Below are 12577 nucleotides of genomic sequence, written 5' to 3'. Positions count from 1 at the left end.
AATATTCTGACTAGTCAGCGTCACAATGACTTTTAGGTTCATTGTACTTTTTTTTTTATAAACAATTGTATTGATTTTTAGTTTATAAATCAATGGTTATTGGATACAAATACATTTCAGAGAGTATCTAATGTTCCCTGACGCAGCAGGGTATATGACATTATAGATATGTGATAGAGTATGCTTAACGGCAATACAAGCATCAAATGCAATTGGTATGTAATAAAACATTAAATCAATATTTAATTAATAACAGATGTGACATTGATCACCTGATGGGGGGAGGTCGGTTAGAATCTAATAAAGAAAGAAGTTGATTGGAAGAAGGGAGGTTCTGGGGTGTGCATAAATCAGGAGAAATTTCTATATTTCTTCCAGGCGGACCAGGTAGAAAGAAATTTCTTTCTGGTTCCAGTTAGATATCTCCTCAAGACGGAAGATTTGGTCTACTCTGTTTCTCCATTGTTCAATGGAGGGAGTTTCAGAAGAGCTGCTTATTCGTGGGAATCAGAAGACGAGCTGCTGATAACAGGTAAGGTAATAATCCATTTTGTTTGTCAAACTTTGATATACCAAGAGATAAGAGGGCAATTTCAGATGTGCAGGTGGAGTTTGAGTTACAAATGTCATTGCTTATTTGGAAGATCTGTCTCCACCAAAGCGACAGTGGGAGACAGTTCCACCAGACGTGTATAAAAGTGCCCTTCTCTAAACCACATCTCCAGCATGTTTCAGGAACGTCGGGGTACAGGAGAGCTATTGTATCAGGGGTTTTGTACCATCTAGACAAAATTTTATATCCGTTCTCCTGCACTCGGATGCACCTAGAGAGGTTATGCGGAATAATTAGCAGTGAATTAATTTCTTTGTCTGAGAATTGTTTATTTAAGTCTCTCTCCCAATGTCCTATGAAGGCAGGTTTAACCCTTGTGGGGGACTGGTTAAGCTTTTTGTAGAGAAAGGAGATCAGTTTGGGTGGGTGGGTAGCAGGTAGTGGACAATAGGTTCTCAAACCAACTAGGGGAGTGGTTCTTAGGTACAGACCTAGTATGTATGAGCAACTCATCTCTAAGAAATTTAAGAGTGAGAAAATTAGCGGGATGGATGTTGAAAGAGGAGGACAATTCTAGCTCAGAAGGAACACAGCCATCTCTATCTAGAAGCTCCGTTATAAGAGTGGACGATGTTTTGAGCTGCGGGGCGGTTGAGGATCTAACCTCTATAGGGGCTAGGGAGTATAGATCTCTGATTTGAAGGAGGGGAAAGAGAGGGAAAAGATCATTATGCCTGGAATTCCGTACTTTAATGGTAGAGCGTATCAATGGGTTATGCATTAGAGGAAGGGGAGTAAGGGGTTTGCCAGATAACAAAAGAGGTTTAAGGGGGGAATTTAAATTAGCATTTTCAATATGGAGCCACATTTTATGAGGGGGGGGGAGCGTATCCAATCAATTGCTCTACAAAGGTGGATGGCTTTCATGTATAGCTCAGGGTCAGGCAGACCAATGCCCCCTAGACGCTTAGGTTTAATAAGGGTGGAAAGTGAGATTCTAGACTTTTTCCCTTCCCACAAGAATTGACGTATGAGTGTGTTAAGTTTTCTGAAAAAATGAGCGGGGAATTGTGATGGGAAGAACCTGGAGGAGGTAAGTAAGCCTAGGGATGACCAGTGACATCACAATATTTTTCCTGCCAAACCAGGAGAGGTAATGTCCTTCCAACGAGTCCAATTGAGCAGCGATAGATTGTAAAAGGGGAATATAATTCAATTGGAAGAGATCTGGTAGGTGAGCATTAATTTTTATTCCCAAATATGATATAAGTTGGGCAGTCCGATTAAATGGGGAGTTCGATTGGAGTTTTTTGATGGAATAAGGGGATAGTCCAGTGTGTAGAATTTGCAATTTGTGTGGGTTAATTTTAAAGTTGGAAAATGAGATAAAGGTGTTTAGTAGTAGGAGAATTTTGGGCATGGAGGTGATGGGGTTGGTGGTAAGAATTAAGAGGTCGTCAGCAAAGCAGCTAATATACATTCTTGGGACCCAATTTTTAATCCTTGGATTTTTAATCCCTGTCTGAGGGCTTGCATAAGAGTTTCCATGAATAAGACAAAGATGAGGGGGCACAGGGGGCAACCTTGTTGTGTTCCGTTTTTAATCTGAAAGTTGGAGGATATATGGTTATTCACTAGAACCGAGGCGGAAGCATTGTTGTACATTGCAAAAATAGGGTGAGTTTGATGTAGGATCAATCAATACGGTCAAAAGCTTTTTCCGCGTCAGTGCCTGGGAGACCCAGAGCCAATTTTTTGTTTGAGGCATAATAAAGGGCATCTAAAATTTTGGTAGTATTATCTTTTCCTTTTCTCCCTTTAACAAACCCCACCTGGTCAGGGTGGATCAGGTCAGGGAGAATGGATTGTATTCTAGTCGCGAGCATTTTTGCTAAGAGTTTTAAGTCAATATTCAGAAGGGAGATGGGCCGATAGTTGGCACATATAATGGGATCTTTTCCCTCTTTGGGAATAATCGTAATCACTGCCCTTGTCATGTCTGAGGAAAGGGGGTAATTTAGTAGGGCTTGGTTACAAACACGAAGTAGATAAGGAGCTAATGTGGTTTGGAAGGTTGAGTAATAAGTAGTTGGGAGACCGTCAGGGCCGGGACATTTACTTTTTGGAGAGCATTTAAGGGCCTTGGTAAGTTCCGCAAGGGTGAAAGGTTTTGAGAGGTTTTATCCTTGGGAAGGGGTTAAGGATGGTAATTTTAGGGTGTCTAAAAAAGATTTGGGGGGAGGGTGTGCCTCCTTGTTAGATTGGGAAGCAGTGGGGGGGGGGGCTAAATTGTAAAGGTCTTTATAGAAGAGACAGAATTGTTCAGCAATAGCTTCAGGAGAATAGAGTAGCTGACCTTGGATTGACTTGGGGGGGTTCGGGAGGGGTAAAAGGGGAGAGAGAGTTTGGTCAATGGTATCATTAAGCTATAACAGACATGTGATATCTATTAGACTTTACGAGGTGGACCAGGCAATCCTCTTGGTAGTCAGAAGGCTGTTTCTTCTCTTCGCTCTTTGTTGCTTCAGGGTGCCAGCTTTTTCCCAGGGTGTCATCCTCGGTAGGTCAGGTAGAGATTTTATATTTGAAACAGTGTCCCAGCAGGCGATATCCAAAGGCGGAATGTCTGTAGATGAAAATAATTCTTGGAGATCTTTGTATGAGGAGATCCTGACAAACTTCCTGGAGTAGCTGAATGAAAGGCCAAAAGGGGAAGGTCCATCTATATGGGATCCGTTTTCCACGAAGGTGATCAGTGAGAGGTTTAAGCATTTTCCTCTTTTGGAGTGTAACCGGGGCTAAATCCTGGTATATTGATATAGGGTTATCTCTAAAAGAGACGTTGTTTGATGATCTTGCAGCAGTAAGGATTATTTCCTTATCCACAAAGTTCAGAAAGCGACAGAAAATGTCCCTAGGTGGTTCATTACTTTTCAGCTTTGGTCTGAGAGTTCTATTGGCTCTCTCGATTATAAGGTTTGAGAAATCTTTGCTTCCTTGGAGCGAGGATGCGATACATTTGATCGCAGGTATGATTGCTTCATTAGCCACCGATTCCGGTATTCCTCTAAAACAGATTATGTATTTGACTGCGATTTTCTTGGTATTCCAAGTTCACATAGAGGGTGTTAATATGTGACTGGCAGACGGAGAGGGATTGAGCCATCGCTGCACTATGTTCAAGTGTGGCTGCCTGAGTAGTCTCCAGCGTTTCAACTCTGTGACCCACATGTTGAATTTCCTGGGTCAGGACAGATATCTCCTGCTTCAGCGGGAGTAAAGCTTCAGCTAGTGCTTGTTTTATAAATCTTCTGGACACAGATAAGATTCGGGGAGATCCCATGTCCCCCGCATCACTTTCCCCCTCAGACTGAGCTTCTTCTCCGCCGTCAGGAGCTCAGTCATTCAGCGGCCCCATTTTGGAATCTTTAACTCCTAGGCCTCCGGCTTTTTTTTAAAAACAAATTGGCCATCCCCGAGTTCGGGTTTACAGCCTTAGGAACTGCGCCTGGCTTGAGGGGTCTTTGTCCTCAGATTTTGACCATGATTCGGGTCTCTTTAGCTTGCATATGCTTAAATCCCAGCAGGTCTGTGTACAGAGCTCAGTAAGATGAGGCCATTCAGCTCCGGCGCTAGATCCGCCCCACTCAGGTTCATTGTACTTTTATTTTTTTGCCAGCGGTTAAGACATTAATGGCTGTGTGTTATTTTGAGGGTACACCAAATTTTCACAGTTATACAAGCTATACACTGACTACATTACATTGTATCAAAGTTTCATATCTTCAGTGTTGTCCCAAGAAAAGATAACAAAATATTTACAAATGTGAGATACTGTAAATGGACGATTGAGGCTTGAAGTTCAATTTCAACTTAACACACAGGTAGATTGCTGCCACACCCCGGGTATTTATGTAGTAATCAAATGTATATGCTGCTTAATTAAATTGATTAAAAAATAATAATTAATATATATATATATATATATATATATATATATATATATATACTGTATATATAATATATATATACAGTACAGACCAAATGTTTGGACACACATTCTCATTCAAAGAGTTTTCTTCATTTTCATGACTTTGAAAATTGTAGATTCACACTGAAGGAATCAAAACTATGAATTAACACATGTGGAATTATATACATAACAAAAAGTGTGAAACAACTGAAAATATGTCATATTCTAGGTTCTTCAAAGTAGCCACCTTTTGCTTTGATTACTGCTTTGCACACTCTTGGCATTCTCTTGATGAGCTTCAAGAGGTAGTCACCTGAAATGGTCTTCCAACAGTCTTGAAGGAGTTCCCAGAGATGCTTAGCACTTGTTGGCCCTTTTGCCTTCACTCTGCGTTCCAGCTCACCCCAAACCATCTCGATTGGGTTCAGGTCCGGTGACTGTGGAGGCCAGGTCATCTGGCGCAGCACCCCATCACTCTCCTTCATGGTCAAATAGCCCTTACATAGCCTGGAGGTGTGTTTGGGGTCATTGTCCTGTTGAAAAATAAATGATGGACCAACTAAACGCAAACCGGATGGAATATCATGCTGCTGCAAGATGCTGTGGTAGCCATGCTGGTTCAGTATGCCTTCAATTTTGAATAAACCCCCAACAGTTTCACCAGCAAAGCACCCCCACACCATCACACCTCCTCCTCCATACTTCACGGTGGGAACCAGGCATGTAGAGTCCATCCGTTCACCTTTTCTGCGTCGCAGCAAAGACACGGTGGTTGGAACCAAAGATCTCAAATTTGGACTCATCAGACCAAAGCACATATTTCCACTGCTCTAATATCCATTCCTTGTGTTCTTTAGCCCAAACAAGTCTCTTCTGCTTGTTGCCTGTTCTTAGCAGTGGTTTCCTAGCAGATATTCTACCATGAAGGCCTGATTCACACAGTCTCCTCTTAACAGTTGTTCTAGAGATGTGTCTGCTGCTAGAACTCTGTGTGGCATTGACCTGGTCTCTAATCTGAGCTGCTGTTAACCTGCGATTTCTGAGGCTGGTGACTCGGATGAACTTATTCTCCTCAGCAGAGGTGACTCTTGGTCTTCCTTTCCTGGGGCGGTCCGCATGTGAGCCAGTTTCTTTGTATCGCTTGACGGTTTTTGTGACTGCACCTGGGGACACTTTTCAAAGTTTTCCCAATTTTTCGGACTGACTGATCTTCATTTCTTAAAGTAATGATGGCCACTCATTTTTCTTTACTTAGCTCCTTTTTTCTTGCCATAATACAAATTCTAACAGTCTATTCCGTAGGACTATCAGCTGTGTATCCACCTGACTTTTCCACAATGCAACTGATGGTCCCAACCCCATTTATAAGGCAAATAATCCCACTTATTAAACCTAACAGGGCACACCTGTGAAGTGAAAACCATTTCAGGTGACTACCTCTTGAAGCTCATCAAGAGAATGCCAACAGTGTGCAAAGCAGCAGTCAAAGCAAAAGGTGGCTACTTTGAAGAACCTAGAATATGACATATTTTCAGTTGTTTCACACTTTTTTGTTATGTATATAATTCCACATGTGTTAATTCATAGTTTTGATGCCTTCAGTGTGAATCTACAATTTTCAAAGTCATGAAAATAAAGAAAACTCTTTGAATGAGAAGGTGTGTCCAAACTTTTGGTCGGTCTGTACTGTACACACACATATATATATATATATATATACACACACACACACACATTATATTAAACCCCACAAAAAAAAAATACTCAGAGTTCTACCTCTTTATTTATTCTGCATATCTATACATATCTATAAGCAGAAAAACAGAAATAAGGATGTGATGAAGTGTAGAATAAAAAAAAAATGAGAAAAAACACCAGCCCTTTACAAACCAATTTGTTGGTCTCATTACATCAACCTCTTTAAAATTTTAGGCTGTATCATTTTTTTTATTTAAAAAAATTATGGAATTATTCAAAATGGTTTAAAGAAAAAACTGGCTTAGCTGTAGCAACCAATTCAATTGATCTTTTAAGAGCAATGGCAATTAATTAAAATTAATGAGTTCTTGGGATGTGGAACATGTAAGAGGGTAAGAATTCAGCCTTGTACCTCTTACAAAGAATTTATTGTTTGTAGTAACTGTTGCTATGGATTACTATTTGGTCCTATTGCAGTTGCAATACCATCTAGTTGAACTGTTCAAATGTACAGTGATTATAACTAGAAATAAATATTAAGCCTGTTACAATAACGGGTGCTAGAACAGTAGTGCATAAACATTAGCAGGAACAGTCTATATTAAATACCATGGTAATTTGACCACATTGTATTTCTTGTAAGAAGTCTTAGGTAAAACAATAATAAAAATTAAAATGGAAACATATATATCACAATACAGTAAGTATAATTATTATAGCCTTAGTGTAAAACTTTGCAACAATCTGCAATATATAATATCTAAAGCAGATATTCAGAAAAAAAGTTTTTTTTTTAACCTCTTGACATTTTCTATAAAATGTCTTTATAGGCCACATTTTTTGTAAATATTCTGTCTGAATCTGGCAACAGTTGCTGGCACTGACAAGTGACTAAGACTGCTGGCACTGAGTGCTGGCTGTGGCTGAGACTGCTGGCACTACTGTTGGCCGTAGCCGAGATTGCTGTCACTAACTGGTGGCTGAAACTGCTTGAACTGACTGCTGGCACTGACTGATGGCTGAGACTTTTGGCTGTGGCTGTTGGCCAAGACTGGTGATTGTGGCTGAGACAGCTGGCACTGACTTGTTGTTAAGACTGGTAGCACTGACTGCTGGCTGTGGCTGAGACTGCTGACTGCGGTTAGTGGCTGTGGGTGAGACTGCTGGCTGCGACTCAGACTGCTGGCACTGACTGGTGGCTGTGGCTGAGATTGCTGTCTGTGGCTTGTGGCTGAGACTTCTGGCACTGAGTGCTGGCTGTGGCTGAGACAGCTGGCTGTGTCTGGTGGATGAGACTGATGGCACTGAGTGCTGACTGTGGGTAAGACTGCGGCTGCTGGCTGAAAGTGATGGCACTGTATGCTGGCTGTGGCTGAGATTATTTGCTGCGGATGGTGGCTGAGACTGCTTGCACTGACTGATGGCTGAGACTGGTGGCTGTGGCCACTGGCCAAGACTGTAGGCTGTGGCTGAGACTGCTGGTACTGACTGGTGGCTGTAGCTGAGACTGCTGGCTGCAGCTGGTGGCTGAGACTGCTTGCACTGACTGATGGCTATGGCTCTGACTTGTGAGTGTGGCTGTGGCTGAGACTGCTGACACTGACTGGTGGTTAAGACTGATTGCACTGACTGGTGGCTGTGGGCGAGACTGCTGGCTGCGACTGAGACTGTTGGCACTGACTGGTGGCTGTGGCTGAGATTGCTGGCTGTGGCTTGTGGCTGAGACTGCTCGCACTGAGTGCTGGCTGTGGCTGAGACTGCTAGCTGTGTCTGGTGGATGAGACTGCTGGCAATGAGTGTTGACTGTGGGTAAGACTGCGGCTTCTGTCTGAGAGTGATGGCACTGAATGCTGCCTGTGGCTGAGACTACTTGCTGGGGATGGTGGCAGAGACTGCTTGCACTGACTGATGGCTGAGACTGGTGGCTGTGGCTGCTGGCACTGACTGGTGGCTGTAGCTGAGACTGCTGGTGGCTGAGAGTGCTTGCACTGACTGGTGGCTGTGGCTCTGACTGGTGTATGTGGCTGGTGGCTGAGACTGCTAGCACTGACTGGTGGCTGTAGCCGAGACTGCTGGTGGCTGAGAGTGCTTGCACTGACCGATGGCTGTGGCTATGACCGATACTTGTGGCTGGTGGCCCAGACTAGTCGATGTAGCTGTGGCTAGTGGCCGAGACTGGTGTCTGTTGCTCATACTGCTGGCACAGACCAGTGGCTGTGGCTGAGACTGCTAGCACTGACTAGTGGCCGAGCATTGTCTCTGGGATAGGCCTCTGGCTGGACCACCATCTGGGAAGAAAACTGTTGTTCCTGTAGTTTCTCTCTAACCCGTCGGTCAAGTCGGACAACAAAGGGTCATCATCTCCTCTAAGGTCTCTGGAGGTTGATAACTGATCAGCAGATCCTTTAAATTATCAGACAGACCTGACCTGAACTGACTCTTCAGGGCTGGTTTGTTCCACCCTGAGGGGACACACCACCTTCTGAATTGGGTGCAATGAACCAGTGCATTTAGAGCCGTCTTGGCTACTAGAGCCCTGTCTGGTTCATCATAGAGGGTACCCAGGGCTTTAAAGAACCCCTCCACATAAGATAATCAACTGGCGCCTGCAGGTAAAGAGAACGCCCAGTCCTGGGGATCACCCTGTAGTCGGGAAATTATAATGCCCACGCGTTGACTCTCGGGGCCAGAGGACATGGGGCACAAACGGAAGTAAAGTTTGCAACTCTCCTTAAAGGAGAGAAACTTCCTCCGGTCTCCAGAAAAGGGTTCTGGGAGCTTAATCTGGGGCTCAAAATGCAGAGTGGAGGCCTGAGGAGTGGAAGAACATTGCCCTAACTCAAAAGAACTGAGTTTTTCCCCTAACTCCTGCACCATCTGTGTCAGATTAGAGACATGGTCAGTCAGGGTCACCAGAGGATTCATAATACAGTGGTTATTGGGCCTGTTAATCTGTAATGGTCGCGTACACACACAGGGGGGAAGGAAGTGACCACTGCGCTCCACCCTTACCCCTGGCCCTGCCTACTTGCCTCGCGAGTCCTAATGACAAGGGACAACTGGACGGCAATCCCTAGCTTGAACTAAGTGCAGGGATGACAGACAGACAAACAACAGAACGTGAACGGACCGAGTCAATACCAGGAAAGCTACAAAGCACAAATGGAGCAAGCAGAGAATAGACAGGAGAAGCCGGGGTCATAAATACCAGGAGAGTCATAAAGTACCAAAGGAATAAGCAGAGGATCGTCAGGAGGAGGCCGGGGTCAGAATACCAGGAGAGCAGCAAAGTACACAAGGAGCAGGCAGAGGATCGTCAGGAAACAGCAGGAGGTAAGTCGCCAGGAAATACAAAATCACAGGTGGAACCTAAATTAACAGGCAACCTGTGGCCAGCAGGCTGCCTGTATTTATATTGGGGAGTGAGGGTCATGTGACGTGGCCAGCGTCACATGACCGACAGACCAACCAGTCGAGCACCGAGTGATCAGCTCGGCGCTCAAGGCAGACTTAGGAGCAGGAAACCTCCCAGCTAGCAAAGCCGCCCTGGGAACGAGGTCAAGCACAAATCCTCGCTCCTGAAGCTAAGCAGCAGGTCTGTGGCTAATGGGAGACCGAGTGCACCTTCGGAACCCCCTTACACTGCCATTTTACATTCAGTCTTTTGCCAGTGTAGGTAGAGGTTGCTGTGTGGAGTAGGGACAGACTGATAGAGATACCAAACGCTAGTTAATAGGGCCACAAAAGTCCTTTTAAGGACTGGCATAGGTGTGCTATAGATAGGTGTAACATAATGAGGGGTGTGATATACTTATAATATACTTTCTAACATAGAAAGTATATTATAGTGCATTTGTATTGTGCAGCAGTTGTGTGTGTTTCTGCTGCGATACTGCAGCTTCACATAGGGGCAAATGCTATTGGAACAAATAATTTCAACTGGTGTGATATACCAGTTGCCCCCTCAAAATAAATAATTGAGGCAGGGGTGAGATATACCAATAATATACTTTCTATATATTGCATTTGAGTAGTGCAGCATTTGTTTGTGGTTCTGTTACATTACCGCAGCTACGCAGAGTGACAAATGCCATTGGAACAAAAAATTTCAACTGGTGTAATACCAGTTGCCCCCCAAAAAAACTGATTGAAGCAGGGGTGTGATATACTTATAATATACTTTTTATATAGTGCATTTGGGTAGTGCAGCATTTGTTTGCGGTTCTGCTGCGCTACCGCAGCTACACAGAGTGACAAACGCTATTGAACAGGGGCGTACATACAGGGGTCGCAGGGGTCGCAGTTGCGACCGGGCCCGGCACTCCCGGGGGCCCAGCCGCCTGTGGACCCCTGGCCCCGCCCTGCAATAGTACTGTGTTTGCTGCACTGCTGCGCCAGTCTTGCCTGTATAATAACCAGGGTGGGCGGGCCGTGGGCGGGCCCCCCGCCCAGTGTTGTGCTTCTGTGCGGCAGTGCCTGCTAGGCCAGGCCTACCCTCCCTTGAGTCTCCTCCTCCCCCTGACTCTCCTCTCGGTGCGGCGTGCCTCCTCATTTCCTGTTGGGCGGCCGCACCGGACATAACACACGTTCCCCTAGGCTGCGGCCCAAAAACTGACGCTGAGATGCAGCAGAAAGAAGGGAGCGTGCGAAGAAGCCGGTGCCAAGTGCCGACCGCCGACCGTCCGGATTGACTGAAGATAAGATTTGTTAAAAAAGTTCAGACTCAGAGTGGGGTCTGATGGGGGCTGAGAGTTGGGCAATGTTACTGTGTCTTTATGTATTGCCTTTATAATATGGTATAGTAAATACTTTATTGGCCTATCAATGGCTTTTAACACTGCTATATTTCTGTAGCCTGCAACCTCTGACTGCCCAGTTGGACTGAAACTACTACACCCAACATGTTCTGGCAGTAATAGTAAATGGATATTGGTGCAATTCTGAGCTACGAGTCTATATAGTAGATAATGTAGGCAGCCTACATTATGTACTATATAGACTCGTAGCTCAGAATTGCACCAATATCCATTTACTATTACTGCCAGAACATGTTGGGTGTAGTAGTTTCAGTCCAACTGTGCAGTCAGAGGTTGCAGGCTACAGAAATATAGCAGAGTCAGGCTACTTTCACACCTGCGTTAGGTGCGGATCCGTATCTGCACAGATGGATCCGCACCTATAATGCAAACGCTTGTATCCGTTCAGAACGGATCCGTTTGCATTATTCTTTAAAAAAATCTTTAAAAACGGATCCGTTTTGACTTACATTGAAAGTCAATGGGGGACGGATCTGTTTTCAATTGCACCATATTGTCAGTGAAAACGGATCCGTCCCCATTGACTTACATTGTAAGTCAGGACGGATCCGTTTGGCTCCGCATCGCCAGGAGCAAGCAGCGTTTTGGTATCCGCCTCCAGAGCGGAATGGAGGCTAACTGATGCATTCTGAACGGATTCTTATCCATTCAGAATGCATTGGGGCTGAACTGAATCATTTTGAACCGTTTGTGAGAGCCCTGAAACAGATCTCACAAGCGGACCCAGAAACGCCAGTGTGAAAGTAGCATAAGGCTACTTTCACACTGGCGTTTTGAATTCAGTTTGTGAGATCCGTTCAGAATGCATCAGTTTGGCTCAGCCGTTACTTTCAATGTAAGTCATCCACAGATGCCCTAATATACCATAGCTAAACCTGTGGGAGGGAGAGGGTGGAGGGGCCGGTGTCATGCAAATGCAGCGGGGCCGGTGTGGTCACTGTACTCCGGCCCCGCCGCTCACTCACTGCTTTATTGCTTAAACCTTTTCTAATAACTTTAATTAACGTTCCTATTCCTAGCCCCCCAAGTACTACCGTACTTACTAAATGTCCTGTAGCAGGCAGAGCAAGGCGGGCGGCCGGCCGGTCGAGGGAGGTTGGGTGAGTGGCGACGGGGAGGGGGCCCCATGGATCAGTTTTGCACCGGGGCCCCATGGATTGTGTGTACGCCACTGCTATTGAAACAAATTATTTCAACTGGTGTGATATACCAGTTGCCCCTTAAAAAACTGATTGAGACAGGTGTGTGATATTCCAATAATATACTTTCTATATAGTGCATTTGGGTAGTGCAGCATTTGTTTGCGGTTCTGCTGCATTAACACAGCTTCACAGAGTGACCAACGCTATTGGAACAAATCATTTCAATTGGTGTGAAATACTAGTTGTCCCCCCAAAAAAGTGATCGAGTCAGATGTAGCTGGGCAGCTAAGACCTGTCCTAGGTTGCTAGTATAGCCTTATATGTGTATACAGCTAAACCTGCTAATAACCTTAATACAGTTCCTAATACAGTTTATGTGTTAAAGACAAAAGCA

Source organism: Bufo gargarizans, chromosome 5 (assembly GCF_014858855.1).
Source record: "Bufo gargarizans isolate SCDJY-AF-19 chromosome 5, ASM1485885v1, whole genome shotgun sequence".
Classification (NCBI taxonomy): Eukaryota; Metazoa; Chordata; class Amphibia; order Anura; family Bufonidae; genus Bufo; species Bufo gargarizans.
This window is presented reverse-complemented; position numbering follows the sequence as displayed.